This window comes from Pristiophorus japonicus, chromosome 14, assembly GCF_044704955.1.
Source record: "Pristiophorus japonicus isolate sPriJap1 chromosome 14, sPriJap1.hap1, whole genome shotgun sequence".
Lineage (NCBI taxonomy): Eukaryota > Metazoa > Chordata > Chondrichthyes > Pristiophoridae > Pristiophorus > Pristiophorus japonicus.
The window spans coordinates 46,517,649-46,537,331 of record NC_091990.1 but is presented as its reverse complement, the minus strand read 5'-3'; the positions used below and the strand labels follow the sequence as shown (position 1 = coordinate 46,537,331).

Genomic DNA, 19,683 nt, shown 5'->3' with positions numbered 1-19,683 from the left:
TAATATTTCCTTTTCTGTCTTGGCATCCATATTTTGATTACACCTCTGTGAAGCACTTTTGGCTATTTTCTATGTTAAATGTGGTCTATCAATGCAAATTGTTAAATTGTTTAAAATTGAATAGAAATGTTCTTTTTTAATGAGAAGTTACATTTGAAACAACAGTGGCTCAATATTTTACAGCAAAAAAAAAATCACGTCATCTATCTGAACTGAACTGCTTTCAAAATATTTGTAACCCCTCGGGACTGGGAGAAACCTCCTCCCTGCATTATGTAAGGAGAGCAGTGAGGTACTGTGAAAGCGGTTTCCCTGTGACTGTTCTTGCCATTGCCACATGTTTTAGCTCCACATTAATCACAATTCAACATTTTATAAGCATTTATGTGATTGCTCAAGAGTTGTAAAGTTACAAGAGGAAAGGCAGTTGGTCCATCTTAGTTTGTCCTTCCAAAACAAACTTACAATATCCGATCACAGCAGCCAGCTTTTCTTCAGTAATTGCAGTTTTTTTTAATCCAACAGTCTGTAGGTAAATCCATTGGTCGCTGTTAAGTTGAAGAAAATAGTACTGATATCAGTCCTAGATTTGCTTTTCATCAGTGGTGAGGGGAGTCCAGAACAAGAGGGCATAACCTTAAAATTAGAACTGGGCTGTTCAGGGATGATGTCGGGAAGTACTTCTTCGCACAAAGGGTAGTTGGAAATCTGGAACTCTCTTCCCCGAAAAAGCTGTTGAGGCTGGGTCAATTGAAAACTTCAAAACTAAGATTTGTAAGCGGTTTTGATCCTAGCCCAATGCCTAGATGGACAGTTCGAATCACCCCAGCCTTACGAGAATTCTATACCCGGGGATTATTATACAGAGTGTAAATAGAATAAGTCACGGACAGGAATCCTTCGGTGAAAAATCGCACTTATTTATTTGGTCTAACATACACTGGCTAAAACATGCACTACTAAATGAAATCACTGTCTCTGTGGAGAATACGATCCAGGTTAAAACAACATACAGTACAACACCGAGGACCGGTGACATGAAGTAATTTCCTTGTTGCTATGGTGGAGTCTAACTCCCCCCTACCAGTGAATTACCCAGTTGCATGAAGCTCCCTCCCCGGAATAGCCCGAAAAAGCTTCACTTCCAAGAAAACTCTGAGCCCTTTACACCCCACATGGCTCACCTGACGCTCTGGTTACCATGACCATGCTCACCAGTTGGTCTCGATTGCTCACCTGGTCCTTCTTCTTGTTACGTCGGTCTTGGTGGAGCGAGAGAGAGAGGGGCTACGCTCAAATGCTGAAGAACGCTCCAGAACGCTAGAGAATGGTGGAAAACAGCTTATCTTTAAAGGAGTCTTCCTGCCCTTATCTCTCACACCAATCTTTGAAATTCTTTGCTTTTAAGTACTCCAGTGCTTAGTCGGTGATGGGCCATCAGATCCATGTGTATTGGACCAATGGTCCTGGGGTCTGGACATCTCTCGGCTTTTGTGTAGGGAAGAACTGGCCTCTCTTGGTCTGGCCAGGCTAGTGGGTCTATTGTTCTGCTTCTCTTATGAGACGGAGGTGAGAAGTGCCTTTGCATATTAGAGTGGTTTTCCAATAGTTTATGCATGCCTCAGATATCTGGGCCCCTTTCCTTTTGCTCGGGTGAACCCGTACATTCTGGATGACTGACAGTTCTTTGTCACAGCCAACTGCCATGCGGTCTCTGGAGTATTAACAAACCAGCCTTTTCACGTAACTGCACAGGGTGACCCCATCACAGGGAAAGTACCCTCAGAGAAAAAAAACCATAAAGTCCACAAAATATTCTTGACTGAGTCCATTCTTTAAACAGAGACTTTGCGATCGCTTCAGATTGATAGATTTATGTTAGCCAAGCGAATTAAGGGATATTGAACAAGGCAAGTTGAGATACAAATCAGCCATGATCTGATTGAACAGTGGAACAGGTTCAAGTGGCTGAATGGCCTACTCCTGTTCCTATGATCCCAGCAGGTCTTAATCTCTATACAATTTCATCTGCTACTGAGTTACCCACTTACATATTTTATCTAAATCAATTTCCAGTTCCTTGGCTGCCTTCCCACATTCTATGCCCCTGGTAACCTAATAGTTATGATACTGGACTTGGACCCCAGGGGCAATCTGACCATCATAAATTGTGGAATTGAATTTAATAAATATGGTAGTTTGTGGTCTAGCACTAGAAAATGAATCTGAAATCTGTTAGGTTGCCATAAAACCCAACTGCCAGCATTGCCCACATCCCCAAGTATAAATATCTGAATATTTGATCAGTTTTCATTGAGCTGGAGGGGAGTTGGGGGCAGTATGGATTCAGAGTGACAGTGTGGAGCTGATCATCTGTTCAATAACAGAGCAGTCGCAGCTGCAATATGTTTCTCACCAAAAACACAGATCACTTTTTCTTTTACTTAATATTAAACATAGTGAGATTTATAATTTTGTAAATTCTCTCCTGCTCCCTTCAACTTCCCTCTCTCATTAAAACATTGACTTCAATTGCAGTCAGTGTTTTAGTGAGAGAGGTGGTTGAAGAGCGCAGGAGACAGTCATAGGGTCAAAGGGGAAGCTCTGAAAGACTGAGATTTCACTTGCTATAAAATGCATTCTTTATGTTGTTATGTGTAGGGTCAAAACTCCTTTTTTTTTACACATTTATGGGACCCAGCACTGTAATTGCTTTTGCCAGGTTTCCTCATGGAAAATTCTGTTCATTATTGCCAGTAACTCTTGTTACTGATAATAATGGAGCCAGTAAAAATGTTTGTTATATTGGGCCCAAAATTGCCCAGGAGTTGCTCCTTTTTTTTTGGAGCAACTTGATTTTTCTGGAGTATCTTAAAAATCCTCATTTTGCACATTCAATTTGCGCCAGTGCAAGTGAGTTAGTCAGGATTTTTTTTAGTTTAGTTTAGTTTTTTTCAAAAGGGAAGCCAGTTTGGACAGCTAATAGTTGCTCCAAACTAACTTAGGCCAGCGTATGTGGCCACTTGTGACCGCACAGAAAACCCGGAGAGTTAAGAAATCAGCGCAGGTAGCCAAAGATAGGGGCGGGATGGGAAACGGAGAGGACCTTGCAAAGCACTAAACAAAGCACAACAACATTTCAGAAGCATAAAAACCATCAAGAAGAAATTAAAAAATAAAACTTAAGTCCTACCTTCCTAACTTGGCCCGGGAAGTCAGCGGGCCGGGCCGGTGCGAGAGGCCACTCGGCCGGGGATAGGTGCAAGCGGGACAACTGGGCGGGAGAGCACAGGGAACTAGCCACAGGCTCGCAGAAGACACAGGCTGGCTGGGCTGGGCTCCCAGAAGATACAGGCAGGCTGGCTGGCTGGGCTCGCAGAAGACACAGGCTGGCTGACTGCAGGGATCAAAGGACAGCGGCCGGCCGGCCGGCCGGCTGGTGCAGGAGGCCACTAGGCCGGGGATAGGTGCGGGCAGGACGACCGGGTGGGAGAGCACAGGGAACTGGCCAATTGCCAATGTTATTCACTACTGTGCAGGCACGAACGCTCTAATGAGGTTGTGCATCACTGCCGGCACTCTTTCACGCGCAGGGCCCTAGCTCCGCCCCCTAATCCACTGGCCATGCCGTACCAAGCCCCGGGAGAGTCAACAGAGTGGCTAGAATCCGGGGAGATCTTTTTGGCGCCGTTTTCCGCCGACGAAGTCGCCACATCTCTGGTGAGTGCACCGAAAAAATGGGTGGGTCAAATTTGGGCCCAATGAGAGGCCCCTATTAATAGGTCACTGGGTGTGTATGTGCTCGTACAATTTTAGTAAGTATGCTGCAGAACACCACACTTGAACTGTTAGACTTGCTAATGTTCTTTTCTTTCATTTATTTGGCTCAAGTTTGTTAAATACCTCTTTACATTCACAAAAAGCCAGAAGGGAGCAGCCATATTCAACAACCAGTGAGCAGTGTCCACCACTAATAACAGTGTAAACTTTTCTTCTACATACATGTTTTGGATTTTGTCCAGGTTATACACAAATTTAAACAAAGCAGTTTATTTAATATCCAAAAGGTACCATTTTAAAAAATCCAGGTGTTGATATAAAGTATATGCCAAAACTGGCATCTCTCGCCTTTGTGGGGTTGTGTGCAGCATGGAATGGTTGTTGCTTTATTTCATTTATTTTTTGGTTCATTTTAATATATTGTAAATGAAAAAAATATAATTTTTGTGATGTCCCAAGTGACAGCACATGCCAATATTTTTCATTAGCAATTTAATGTGATGCTTGGGCTAGGAGGTGCTTGATAGAAGGGAATAGATATCAACTTATGTGTGATTTTGTGTTGGGGTCCTGGGAAACCATTGCTGTACTTAGCACAGGAGTAAAGGACTGATGTTGGGGAAAGGGCATCCTTGGAGCTTTTGTCCTTCAGATGAGAAGTTAAACCAAAGCCCTGAGAACCTATTCCGGTGATTCAACTGAATCCCATGGCATTATTCCATGAAGAGCAGGGGGTTCTCCCACTACCCTTAATAACATTCCTTCCTCAACCAATAAACAACGAGAATCAGGTCATTTCCCTCGTTTTGACGGTTCTTGCTGTGGGAACAATGGGTGCCTTGCTTGCCTACATAAAAGGAGTTGATGCACTTCAAAGCAATTTGTCATAAGTGGGGAGCACTGTGAGATGGTTCTGAGATGTGATATGGCACTGTGTAAGTGAAAGACATTCTTTTCAATGTTGAAACACATGTTGGCCCCGATATTTACTCAGGGCTGAGAAGAGAGTGTGTGTGGAGGGTTGGGGCGGGGGAGAGGCAAGGGAGGGAGGATTTTGGGGCGGGAAACCCGGAAGTAGGGTTGACAGGCTGGCTGTATGTTGGGAGGGAAAGCAGCCAGGGATGTCCGGTAAGTCTGAGGTCACGGTGGGGGTGGGGGTGGTTGGACTTCGGGGTGGCGGGGGGGGGGGGGGGTGGGGGGGTGGGGGGGTCGGACATCGCGGTGGAGTTGGACATTGTAGGGTAAGGGCCAAATCGGATATTGTGGCAGGATAGCGATTGGCTGATCACGGGGTTCCAATCATGTGGAGGTAAACTTGTTGGGCCTGGAGGAAACACTCCTGCTCCTCCTACCCAAAAGCACTACAATAAAGGCATATACCATATGGATTCATGCTTTCTTCCTGCCTCTTATCTGCCGGGAATTCCGACCACCATGAGATAAAAATAAAAGTGCAGTAAAAATGGAGGCACGCAGCCTCCGTAAAAGATTTTATGACTGACCTGCCTCCTGAGAGCCGGTTGGTTGCCCAACCCCTGACCTACCTCCGTTAAAACCGGAAGTGGGTGACTTGGGGTCGGATTTGAGAATTTCTAAATTTTTACCTTCCTGCCCGTCCAGCCTTGGGGGTTAAAATTCCCCCATTTACTGTGGAGAGGACCGTAAGCAACTTCTGCATGACATAGGCATGTTAGAGGGTTGGACAGACAGGTGGATATCAAATTAAATTTAATGTGAAGAAATGTGAAGAGATACATTGTGCAAAGAAAAGTTAGACAAAGTATAAAATGAATGGTAAATCTTAAAAAAGGGAGTACAAGAGCAGGCACTTGGCATTTAGATATGGAAATTCTTTAGTTGGCAGGACAAGTTCATAAAGCTGCAGAAAATAAATCTAGGACCCGAGGTTTCACAAAATGAGACATCAGGAGCTAAAGCACAGAGGCAATGCTAAACCTGTACAAATCATTAGTTAGGCTGCAGTTAGAATGCAGCTAGTTTTGGGCTCTTCAGGAAAGATGTCAAAGTAACAGACAAGATACAGAAGAGATTTACTGGGACGTTATCAATGATTTGAGGCTTTAATTATGAGGCTTTCACTAGAACAAAGAAAATTAAGGGGGGATCAGATGGAGGTGTTCAAACTTACGAAGACTTTTAATAAGGCAAGCAGAGAAAAATGATATTAATTGGTTGGTGAGTTGGTATCTTGAGGGATAACTTTATATTGTCACCAAATATTTTTTTTTCATTCATTCATGAGATATGGGAAAAGCCAGCATTAATGGCACATCCTTAATTGCCCTTGAGAACGTGGTGGTAAGCCATCTTCTTGAACTGCTGCAGTCTGTGAGTATACTTCTTTTGTGGTGGTTTAGTACAACTGAGTGCCTTGCTTGGCCATTTCAGAGGGTAGTTAAGAGTCAACCACATTGCTGTCAGTCCGGAATCACATACGGGCCAGACCGAGTAAGGACGGCAGATTTCCTTTCCCAAAGGACATTAGTGAACCAGATGGGTTTTTACGACAATCCCATAGTTTCTTAGGGCCCAACATTGCCCAAGCCGTTTTATCGCCGTACTGACCTGAAGCGCACCGACTTTGCACACTTGCCCTCTCAGTGTGTCCTGTGGGCTGTGAGCAGGACCCGATGTTTGCAGCCCCTATCCCAGGCCGAATGGATGCCCGATCTCGCCGCACCCTATCCCCGGCCAAGTGGACTCCCGCACCGGCCGGCCGGCCCGCTGATTTCCCGGGCAGGTAGGACTTCGCTTTTATTTTTTATTTAGTGGTTGTGCTTGAGACTTTTGATTGGGGGGAGGGGAGAAGGAGAGTTTTGCGGGGGGGGGGGGGAGGAGGAGAGTTTTCAGGGGGGAGAGAAAGAATGTATGGGGGGAGGGAGAGAATGAGTGTATTGGGGGAGGGGAAGGAGAGTTTTGCGGAGGGAGAAAGAGTGTTTTGGGTGGGGGGGAGAAAGAGTGTCTCTCTGGCTACCGCCTCCCCACTCTCCGCCCCCCTGTGACATCGTGGCCAGCAGCTCGCATTTCTCCGGTAAGATTTACTTCATTTTTATTAGTATTTTAATTGTTTGCAATGTTTGGTGCTTGGTTGTTGAGGTCCTCTCCAGTTCCCTTCCCTCCCCTATCCCTGCCCTAAAGTCTGACGAATGCACACTGCTTTTTCTTCACAGCCCGCAATGTTTTTCAGAGCTGGCCACATACGCTGACCTAAGTGGATTTGGAATAAGTTTTAGCTGGCCAAAGTGGCATAAATGGCCAAAACTGGCGTAAGTGTCTGGGAACGCCCCCTTTTGAAAAAAAAACTTGACCTAAAAAAAATAGTACCTAACAGACTTACTCTGGAGCAAATTTTGGGGGGGAAAATGGCATTTTTTAACTTACATCAGAAAAAACAACTTACTCCAAAGCAATTGGTGCAAGTCATGGCCAGAATTGGGCCTATGGTCACCATGACTGATGCTAGTTTTTTATTCCAGATCTGTTAATTCACTGAATTTCAATTCCGCAGCTGCCGTGGTGAGATTTGAACTCATGTTTCTGGATCATTCATCCATTACTAATCCATTAACACAAACACTATGCCACCATACCTCAGAGTGAGAAGTGGAGAGATTTTTTCTTATACGGTATTGTTAGGACCAGGAATACCCTACCAGAAACAGTGCTGGAAGCAGAATCCAGGACAGCTCTTAAAAACAAAGTGACTAGGTAGTTGAAAAAAAGAAAGGTTGAAAGGATATGGGGAAAGAGCATCTGAAAATAAAATCTGACTAAATGGAGAGCGCGTTCAGAGAATCAAGGCCAGCACAAAGGGCCAAATTGCCTCCTTCTGTGCTGTTAAACTCTGATTCTATATCCAGGCACTATTGAGCTGATGTGGAAGTGAGTACACATCACTGCCTTATACTGCTTTTATTTAGGCCTCAGGAATTTACAGTACAACTGCTTTCTGTCACAGAATAATCTATAGATTTTATAATAATAGGGCTTCAAAAATATATATAGTTTAATTGCTTATATTACATGTTACTTGCTTTAATTCTGTATATTTAGGCAGCAATAACCAGAAAGGCGAGGGATAGGTTTTAACACAGCTCTGATGGATCCTGACCCATCCCAGCCCAAGTTCCTGACTCACCCCCAGACCAAGTTCCTACCGCCCCCAGCCCAAGTTCCAGATCAACCCAGCCTAAGTTCCTAACCTCCCCCAGCCCAAGTTCCTAACCCCCCCAGCCCATGTTCCTAAGCCCCCCTAGCTCAAGTTCCTGCCCCCTCCCTCACCCAAGTTTCTGACCTTACAATCCCCGGCCATGCCATAGATGGGGCATTGTGTGTGGGTCACGGAGTGTTAACAGGTTTATTGGGTATGAAGTGAATAGTGACAGTGTCGTGACTTCTGGATTTCATCCACTTCAATTAAGTCACTTGTCACACACGCACCGAGCTTTCCGAGAAATCAACCAAGGATAAGGGGAAGGAGAGGGAGAATGTGCTACAGGTATAAAGGGGTTGGAAGAACATGATCCATCTTCCTTGAGTTCCCGCTCGCTCCCTCCCTTCTGATCCCCTCTCCCCTGTGTCCTCTCTCTCCCACAGTCGCTCTCTCGCTCTCTCCCCAGTCTCTCTCTCTCTCTACCCAATCTCTCTCTCTCTCGCCCCAGTCTCTCACTCTCTCCCCAATCTCTCACTCTCTATCCCACAGTCTCTCTCTCCCCACAGTCTCTCTCCATCCCCCTGTCTCTTTCAGTCTCCCCCCGCCCCCAGTCTCTCTCACTCTCCCCCCACAGTCTCTCTCTCCCTCTCCCCAGTCTCTCTCTCACTCTCCTCAGTCTCTCTCTCTCACTCTCCCTCTCTCTTTCTCTCTCTCCCCAGTCTCTCTCTCCCCAGTCTCTCTCGCCCCCAGTTTCTCTCTTTCTCTCCCCAATCTCTCTCCCAGTATCTCTCTCTCTCTTACTTTCCCCCAGTCTCTCTCTCTCTCTCTCCCTCTGCCCAGTCTCACTCTCCCCACCCCCATTGTCTCTCACTCTCCCCAGTCTCTCTCTCACTCTTGCCCCCCCCAGTCTCTCACGCACTCTCTCTCTCTCTCTCTCCCACCACTCTCTTTCTCCCCAATCTCTCTTTCTTGCCAGTCTCGCTCTCTCCCCAGTCTCTTTCCCTCCCCCAGTCTTTCTCTCACTCTCCCCATCTCTCTCTCTTTCCCCCCCCCCACTCTCTCTCTCTCCCCCCAGTCCCTCCCTCTCTCCCTAGTCTCTCACTACCTCCATTTTGTTCTCTCCCACAGAAGGCCGTGAAAATGTTTGTGAAAATAATCACAGTGATATTTTAGGCAAAAGTCCCATAATCCAAAAGCCCTAGAAGCAGCTCCAGCGGCAATGAGCACCACGCAGCCCCACTTCCAGCTTCCTCGTATGTCGCACTGCACATGTGCGACCGGATCGAGCACGATTGCGCAAAAGGGGGGGCGGAGTGCAAGACGTGCATGTGCAGAAAGACACAAATAATCACTCTGATAAATGCTGGCCTTACCAGCAACACCCACATCCCATGAACCAATTTTTAAAAAATTAAAAGGATGGAAATTGCCAAAGACTATTTTAAAATTAGCTGGCATCATTTTGAATTATGTTGAGTCCAGGATTCAGAGATTGGTTTCCGATGGAGCCAGAGTCCTTCTGATGAGCAGATCTAGATGGAATGAGAAATATTGGGAAAAATAAAAAGTGAAGCTACAATCCCACAGTCATCTTAACGCAAGTCAGTGAAAGGAACGATCGTACTACTCCATGTAAAGACATTGGGAAAGATTTGTGTACTCTTAACACACTTTTGTCTCTTTATTTTGGTATATCTTCCTTGTGCCCTTCATGTAAACTTAATCTGGAGAGGCTCTATAAGCCTTTTCACAGTGTTTTATACAAAATATATCTGTTTTGACTAAAAAAAACTGCCCCTGTAAAGTTTGATAATAGCGGAACAGCTGCAAGATTACTTGTCACAAACATCATGGGATTGTTCTGCTTGCCATAAAAGGTCAAAACACAACCTATTGCCATTTCAGTCACTCTCCTTGTCTCTTGCATATTACAGGCAATAAACTGCCCTGCATCTGAACTGCTATTTTGAACGATAAAGGAGTCAAGGGTTATGGGGAGCGGGCAGAGAAGTGGAGTTGAGGCCAAGATCAGATTGGCCATGATCTTATTGAATGGTGGAGCAGGCTTGAGGGGCAAAATAAGAACATAAGAAATAGGAGCAGGAGTCGGCCATTTGGCCCCTCGAGCCTGCTCCGCCATTTAATAAGATCATGGCTGATCAGAAATGACCTACTTCTGCTGCTATTTCTTATGTTCTTATACTGCTGAAATTCTCCTGGCTCTGCATGGTGCACTGCTATAATAATTTCTGCATTAATTTATAAAGGGTTCCATTAAATAGGTTTTACATCTTCATCTATCTGAAGAAATCTACGAGTATCTATCCTCCAGCGATAAGTCTTACCTACTGAGGTACCTTTCTCTTTAAATAAAGCTAACTGGAAAGATGGTCTATTAAGAACAGCAGTGACTGTAGACATGAAAATAGAATAGGTTAGTTAAGTGGTTGTTGGATGAAAGAAAAGGGCGAGCACATGGGTTTAGGACAATTGCTTGTGAAAAGGATAAAGATCAATATAGGGATAGATTACTATCTTCATTGCCTGAGTGCTGATCAACTCTTTTTGAGGACACAAAATAAACATTAGTTCAAGTGCCCCCCCTGAGTACTGATCAACCAGCCATTATAGAACACAGCTGATTTTCATTGTGTTGAAATCAATAGAATAAAAATCAGGTGGGTTCTATAAAGGGTGAACTGCTCCGCCACATTACCACCCAGGCGGTGACGATGTAAATGTACCCCATGGACTGGTTGGGTTGAATGGCTTGTTTCCGGGTTGAAATTTCAATGTAATTCTATGTAAAAGAGGCCATTTGATCCCTTCAACATATTCTTGTACAGTCTATGTGGCTGCAACTAATCATTTCCATCCTGCTCATCCCCTCTGATCATTTCAGCTCCAATGAAGCTTCTTGAACATCAACCAGTATTCAGCTTTTATGACCCTGTCCTCAAGCCAAGTTTTTAATGACCCTTCACTCAGAAACCTGCCTAAATCTCAAGGGATGACATTATGAAGCTGAACTTTTTACGTAAAACCTCAGATTTAGTCTTCTACATGTCTTGCTGCCTCCCACCTCCCATCCTCAGATTGGTTTGATCCTCCTCCAACCTCTGTTTATCCCGGCTAATGGGCTTGTTCAGCCTTGATCGTACAGTGCAGATTATCGGGTACATAATGAGTCCCAAACTTCAATCATAACTTCAGATTTGTTTCCTTCCCTGAATAATGGAGTCGATTTTAACCCTTTGGAGGCAGTTCAGAGAAGGTTCACTAGGTTGATGCCGGACATGAGAAAGTTGACTTTTGAGGAAAGGTTGAGTAGGTTGGGCCTCTACTCATTGGAATTCAGAAGAATGAGAGATGATCTTATCGAACTGTAAAAGATTATGAGGGGGCTTGACAAAGTGGATGCAGAGTGGATGTTTCCACTGATAGGGGAGACTAGAACTAAGGGGCATAATTAGAATAAGGGGCCGCCCATTTAAAACTGAGATGAGGAGGAATTTCTTCTCTCAGAGGGTTGTAAATCTGTGGAATTCGCTGCCTCAGAGAGCTGTGGAAGCTGAAACATTCAATAAATTTAAGACAGAGATAGACAGTTTCTTAACCGATAAGAGAATAAGGGGTTATGGGGAGCAGGCAGGGAAGTGGACCTGAGTCTATGATCGGATCAGCCATGATCGTATTAAATGGCGGAGCAGGCTCGAGGGGCCGTATGGCCTACTCCTGCTCCTATTTCTTATGTTCTTATGTTCTATCTCCCCAGAGGACACCAGGTGGCTGGGAAACCGAAAGTGAATAAGTTTTGTACCGACTCATATCCTGGCCATTTCTGATTGATTGCAATGATAACCTGCAGAGTTTTGCAGACGTATGAAGTGCCCTCCTAAAGCAGATGGGGGCTTCATAAATTTATGCTAATCAGAGTCCTATTATGTTTATAGGACCCTTGATGCAACTTTAAAAAAGGTTAGAAAGACTTACATTTATATACCACCGGATGTCTCAAAGCGCTTTACAGTCAATGAAGTACTTTTGGAGTGTAGTCGCTGTTGTAATGTGGGAAACACAGCAGCCAATTTGCACACAGCAACTCCCACGAACAGCAATGTGATAATGACCAGTTAAACGGTTTTAGTGATGTTGATTGAGGGATAAATATTGATCAGGACACCGGGAATAACTCCCCTGCTCTTCTTCGAAATACGTCCTACTTACATCCACTTAAGAGAACAGAGAGGGCCTCGTTTTAACATCTCATCTGAAAGACGGCACCTCTGACAGTGCAGCACTCCCTCAGCACTGCACTGGAGTGTCAGCCTAGATTTACATGCTCAAATCCCTGGACTGGGACTTGAACCCACAACCTTCTGACTCAGACGCGAGTGTGCTACTCACTGAGCCACAGCTAAAGCTGCCGGGACTTGAGAGAGGCAGTCACTGCGGCTCTCTCGTGAGGCAGAAGCAGATCTGCAGCTGATCTGAAGAGAGAATAGGCCCTTCTGATGAGTCGAAAACTTTCCGTTGTGGGGCCGGGAGGAGCAAGGGTGTTCCTCCAGGGGCCACAAGAAAAGTCTCAGTCTCCCCCGCCCAGGACTCTCCCTTCCCACCCACCTTCCCTCCCTGAGACCCTCCTAAAGCTCCCTCCTCGCCACTTACCTGGAAGCAGATGGGTGGCCCTCCGCTCTCCGATCTTCACTTGCCGGCAGCTGTTCTGAACCCTCTTCACACCCATTCCAGGCAGGAATTGGACTGGCAGTATTTAACTAAGGCTCAGGAGTCAAAGCACAAATTATTCGGCTAGCCATCCATTCCCAATCTGCTAAAGTCCTTCGCAAAGTCTCAGGCTTTTTTTCTTTTTAAGGAAGGGAATTTGAAATAAGGTCAGGCAAATTCTGGGTGCTTCAAAAAGTCTTGAGTGCCAGTAGCCCCTATCAGCATGCACACTATCTAGGTGTGACAGCCAGAATCTTAAAGCCTCATATTACTGACTGTGTCGAGCATTTGGTGTGCTCTGTGGGCGTTACAGCATTCTGATTCATTTGAACAATCTAACAGAAGACAGTATTACATCCTTCTCTGCATCTCTTGTCCCCCATTGTGGAATCGGGTAGTTTTGAGTCCAATGCGTTAGAAACCCAACAGCAGTTTTCCAGTCAGTCTCGACTTGGAAAGAGTCCAAAACAAACGATATAAGATCTTTATTTTGGTTTGCTAGTGACTATCTTTTACAAGTGTTACATTTCATGATGTGTGTCAGTGTGCTCAGCTGCAAGCTCTCTTGAAACAGCACAAAACGAACTCCACCATGACTCAACAGTGGGAAAAATGTAATAAAGGTTTCATCCAAAGCATATAAAGGTTTGATTAAGCACCAACAATGATCTGTCTGTATTCTACCGTGGAATCAAGAGTAGGCTTCAATTGACTCCTTATGCAAAAAGACTACCTGCTTTAAATGAGCGCATTAATATTACATTTGATTAAATATGAAGCATGTTTTTAACATATTTGTGATTTATATCGAGCTCTGAGATTGGAATTCAGGAAACAGCTGTGCCCTGACTCCCAGCAAGTGCAGTAATCCAGCGCAGCCCTGTCATCACTTTCAAATCCTCTACTAAAAGTTCCATGTAATTTAGTTTAAATAGCATAAGAGAGACTCTTTATACACCATCAGGCCGCCCTGTGATCTCAGTGTTATTGCTATCATGTGTGCGCTGAAGATTTGATTTCCACAGGACATTTACATACACCTATCGCAGAACAGCACCAGCATCCTGGAAATGAACTTAAGGGCTGGTACCTGCTGTATCATTATTTTATACGTCTCCATCAGGTCGCCTCTAAGTCTGCGTAAATAGGTCCAGCTCTTTAAGATCCTTTAAGCAAGGAATCATTCTTGCAGCTCTCCCCTGAACTGTTTCCAAGGCCACTAAACCACTCACCATATGAGGGGACCAAAACTGGGTGTAGTAGTCCAGATGTCGTTGGACCAACGGCCTGTGTAATGACACAATGGAGTTCTTTGAGTTGTACTGAACGGTTAGCTTTAGCGACAGCTTCTCTGCATTAGTCGTGAACCTTCAGGTAACCTGTGCGCAGTAACACCTAGATCTTGTTCTCTCTGCACTGCTTTCAGCATCTGCAAATGATAAGTATTCTGTGTTGGTCTTAACAACATGCGTGACACCACATTTATTTAGATGCCTTTCCTTGGATTGCTGTAGGCCTTGTGCACCCACAAGTAGTCTCTAGCATGTGTAAAGCAGCAACAAATTACAGCTAAACTAGCTTTTAAAAATTGGATTTAAATAAGCCAGTCATTTCTCGTTACCTTCAGTCGATGTTTCTAACCTGCACTCTCCCTAAAGGGAGGGGCCAGGGATTTACAAGCAGCTACCAACATGGAGATACATTCTGGATACCTTTAAATTACACTTGAGACACCTGAGCAATTAATCTCTATTTAAAGATTTTCCCAAAGGGAGCAGTTGAAATATTTGTGGCCATATTAATCACAAATAAACTTTAACAGGTTTCTTGGGCGTCACTCGAAACCTGCTATAAAATGGAAACACTGTCCATGTTATTATTTAGTAATACTTTGTGCATTATATAGGTTGCTGTCGTTCTAAATCAATATATCCTCTGACTTATTGTAAACAAGTCACATTAGGAACCTCATATATTTTTTTGTCACAGAATGTCACTCCACAATGGCAGTAGGAAGAGGCATGTTACATTCATTCCCTCGGGCAAGTTCCCCCCACTTTGTTAGATCAGGGCTGATCTGCATCTCAGTTCCATTTTCTCGCTTTTGTTCCATATTCCTTAATATCCTTACCAAACTATCTCAGTCTTGAAAGCTCCAATTGTCCGAGAAACCACAACCTGTTGGGGAGGGAGTTCCAAATTTCTACTACCCTCTGTGTGGAAAAAATGGTTCCTAATTGCGCTCCTGAAAGGCCCAGCTCTAATCTTATCATTACCAATCCTTGGCCGCAATCTTCCCAGCCCTGCGAGTGCAGGTTTGGCCCTGATTGACAGCGGGCCAGAAGTCCACTCTGAACCCGCCTCCATGTCAGTTTCTCAACTGTTGGGTTTGCATACAGATCACAGACCAGATACCAAGCGGCGTGCTAGTCAATTGAGGTGCTTAAACATAGAAACATAGAAAATAGGTGCAGGAGTAGGCCATTCGGCCCTTCGAGCCTGCACCACAATTCAATAAGATCATGGCTGATCATTCAACCTCAGTACCCCTTTCCTGCTTTCTCTCCATACCCCTTGATCCCTTTGGCCATAAGGGCCATATCTAACTCCTTTTTGAATATATCCAATGAACTGGCATCAACAACTTTCTGCGGGAGAGAATTCCACAGGTTAACCACTCTCTGAGTGAAGAAGTTTCTCCTCATCTCGGTCCGAAATGGCTTATCCCTTATTCTTATACTGTGACCCCTGGTTCTGGAACTTGCCAGCAACGGGAACATTCTTCCTGCCTCTAACCTGTCCAATCCCGTCAGAATTTTCTATTTTTCTATGAGATTCCCTCTCATTCTTCTAAACTCCAGTGGATATAAGCCCAGTTGATCCAGTCTCTCCTCATATGTCAGTCCTGCCATCCTGGGAATCAGTCTGGTGAACCTTCGCTGTACTCCCTCAATAGCAAGAATGTCCTTCCTCAGATTAGGAGACCAAAACTGAACACAATATTCCAGGTGTGGCCTCACCAAGGCTCTGTACAACTGCAGTAAGACCTCCCTGCTCCTATACTCAAATCTTCTAGCTATGAAGGCCAACATTTGCCTTCTTCACCACCTGCTGTACTTGCATGCCAAACTTCAATGACTGACGTACCATGACACTCAGGTCTCGTTGCACCTCCCCTTTTCCTAATCTGTCACCATTCAGGTAATATTCTGCTTTCCTGTTTTTGGCACCAAAGTGGATAACCTCACATTTATCCACATTATACTGCATCTGCCATGCATTTGCCCACTCACCTAACCTGTCTAAGTCACTCTGCAGTCTCTTAGCATCCTCCTCACAGCTCACATCGCCACCCAGCTTAGTGTCATCTGCAAACTTGGAGATCTTATATTCAATTCCTTCATCTAAATCATTGATGTATATTGTAAATAGCTAGGGTCCCAGCACTGAACCCTGTGGCACCCCTCTGGTCACTGCCTGCCATTCTGAAAAGGACCCATTTATTCCGACTCTCTGCTTCCTGTCTGCCAACCAGTTCTCTATCCACGTCAATACATTACCCCCAATACCATGTGTTTTAATTTTGCACACTATTCTCTTGTGTGGGACCTTGTCAAAAGCCTTTTGAAAGTCCAAATACACCACATCCACTGGTTCTCCCTTGTTCACTCTACTAGGTACATCCTCAAAAAATTCTAGAAGATTTGTCAAGCATGATTTCCCTTTCATAAATCCATGCTGACTTGGACTGATCCTGTCACTGCTTTCCAAATGCACTGCTATTTCATCTTTAATAATTGATTCCAACATTTTCCCCACCACCGATGTCAGGCTAACCGGTCTATAATTCCCCGTTTTCTCTCTCCCTCCTTTTTTAAAAAGTGGTATTACATTAGCTACCCTTCAGTCCATGGGAACTGATCCAGAGTCAATAGATTGTTGGAAAATTATCACCAAAACATCCACTATTTCTAGGGCCACTTCCTTAAGTACTCTGGGATGCAGCCTATCAGGCCCTGGGGATTTATCGGCTTTCAATCCCATCAATTTTCTTAATACAATTTGCTGACTAAGAAGGATTTCCTTTAGTTCCTCCTTCTTGCTAGATTCTCGGTCCCCTAGTATTTCTGAAAAGTTATTTGTGTCTTCCTTAGTGAAGACAGAACCAAAGTATTTATTCAATTGGTCTGCCATTTCTTTGTTCCCCATTATAAATTCACCTGATTCTGTCTCCAATGGACCTATGTTGGTCTTCACTAATCTTTTTTCTCTTCACCTATCTATAGAAGCTTTTGCAGTCAGTTTTTATGTTCCCTGCAAGCTTCCTCTCATACCTAATCCTAATTAGACTCTTTGTCCTCCTCTGCTGAATTTTAAATTTCTCCCAGTCCTCAGGTTTGCTGCTTTTTCTGGCCAATTTATATGCCTCTTCCTTGGATTTAACACTATCCCTAATTTCCCTTGTTAGCCACGGTTGAGCTACCTTCCCCTTTTTATTTATACTCCTGACAGGGATGTACAATTGTTGAAGTTTATCCATGTAATCTATAAATGTCTGCCATTGGCTATCCACTGTCAACCCTTTAAGTATCATTTGCCAGTCTTCCTAGCCAATTCACGTCTCATACCATCAAAGTTACCTTTCCTTAAATTCAAGACCCTAGTCTTTGAATTAACACTGTCACTCTCCATCTTAATAAAGAATTCTATCATATTATGGTCACTCTTCCCCAGGGGGCTTCGCACAATAAGATTGCTCATTAGTCCTCTCTCATTACAAAACACCCAGTCTAGGATGGCCAGCTCTCCAGTTGGTTCCTCGACATATTGGTCTAGAAAGCCATCCCTAATACACTCCAGGAAATCCTCCTCCACTGCATTGCTACCAACTTGGTTAACCTAATCTATATGTAGATTAAAGTTGCCTATGATAACTGCTGTACCTTTATTGCACGCATCCCTAATTTCTTGTTTGATGCCATCCCCAATCTCACTACTACTGTTTGGTGGTCTGTACACAACTCCCACTAACGTTTTCTACCCTTTGGTAATCTGTAGCTCTACCCACACAGATTCCACATCATCCAAGCTAATGTGCTTTCTTACTATTGCGTTAATTTCCTCTTTAACCAGCAACGCTACCCCACCTCCTTTACCTTTCTGTCTATCTTTCCTGAATGTTGAATACACCTGGATGTTGAGTTCACAGCCTTAAGAGGTAAGTTAAAGGTATTTAAAAGGATTTTACCCAGGCACTTAACATTTTACTAAGTTTTCAACGAGTTTGCCATCCCTCAGGTTTCATGGCAGGTAAGTGGAATCGGGTTCTCAGTGACTCTCTATTGCTTTGAGTAGTTGACAGCTGCAGAAGTGGTGTAAAAGCTACCATTTCACAGCTGTTCACTTTCCAATATCAAAAGCTGAAGCCTTCAGGATTTAGAATAAACTGTCAAGCTTTATGCAGGTTGTAAGTGTTTGCAGTGAACTCTCTAGTCACTGTCACCTCGTTGGAGCAACCTCTCTCACCATTGACAGATCCCTTCTGTCATCTCAACCTCACTTGCCATCCATTCCAGCAGCATCAGTGCCCTTGAAAAAATCTCACATTGGTCCTTCGATTCCCACCACGATCAGCCTCAACACCAATATCACTGAACACACCAGCATAACCAACAACAACACCAACCTTCTTTGCAATCACCTGATGCTGCCAGGGATGGCCTCATTATGGCCACATTTACTTCACTTGACGCTGTGCACCCTGACTGCCACATGATGTGCCAGGTTGGCACCACCCAGCACAGAACCATAAAGCATCCCAGCAATGCCCGAGTCATTCACACTCATCACCTTTGTGCAGGAGACCGTAATGTCTGACCATTCACTACAGCTCACTAAGGTGCTCACACATCTGTCCAAAATAAAGATTTAAATGTTTGACAGCACATTAGCAGAACATTGGCTAAAATACCCAAGTGCCTACCCTTGTACGTTGTTAGTTGGTATAATTGGACAAGGATGATGGTGAGTGTGAGATGGGGAAATGATAATGTAGTTAGAGAGAGAGAGGGGGATGGGTGAGAGTGCAAGGTAAGTTGATGTGAGTATGGATGCGCAGGAGTAGGGTAGGGAAGGCAGAGTAATGGCGATGTGATGAGAGGCACAACAGGATGAGGTTGAGTGTGGCTTTGCAGTAATGTTTCGTGATCTACTGAGATCATTGAAAGGTTTTCTAGACCAATATGTTGAGGAACCAACTAGGGGGGAGGCCATCTTAGACTGCGTGTTGTGTAATGAGAGAGGATTAATTAGCAGTCTCATTGTGCGAGGCCCCTTGGGGAAGAGTGACCATAATATGGTGGAATTCTGCATTAGGATGGAGAATGAAACAGTTAATTCAGAGACCATGGTCCAGAACTTAAAGAAGGGTAACTTTGAAGGTATGAGGCGTGAATTGGCTAAGATAGATTGGCGAATGATATTTAAGGGGTTGACTGTGGATGGGCAATGGCAGACATTTAGAGACCGCATGGATGAATTACAACAATTGTACATTCCTGTCTGGCGTAAAAATAAAAAAGGGAAGGTGGCTCAACCGTGGCTATCTAGGGAAATCAGGGATAGTATTAAAGCCAAGGAAGTGGCATACAAATTGGCCAGAAATAGCAGCGAACCTGGGGACTGGGAGAAATTTAGAACTCAGCAGAGGAGGACAAAGGGTTTGATTAGGGCAGGGAAAATGGAGTACAAGAAGAAGCTTGCAGGGAACATTAAGGCGGATTGCAAAAGTTTCTATAGGTATGTAAAGAGAAAAAGGTTAGTAAAGACAAACGTAGGTCCCCTGCAGTCAAAATCAGGGGAAGTCATAACGGGGAACAAAGAAATGGCAGACCAATTGAACAAGTACTTTGGTTCAGTATTCACTGAGGAGGACACAAACAACCTTCCGGATATAAAAGGGGTCAGAGGGTCTAGTAAGGAGGAGGAACTGAGGGAAATCTTTA

At 44.4% G+C, this 19,683-nt stretch overlaps 1 protein-coding gene across 1 annotated transcript in view; it reads left to right on the top strand.

Annotated features, from left to right (window-relative positions):
- rspo1 (R-spondin 1) overlaps positions 1–19,683 on the top strand; it is a 195,103-nt gene that overhangs the window by 109,265 nt on the left and 66,155 nt on the right. The window lies entirely within an intron of this gene.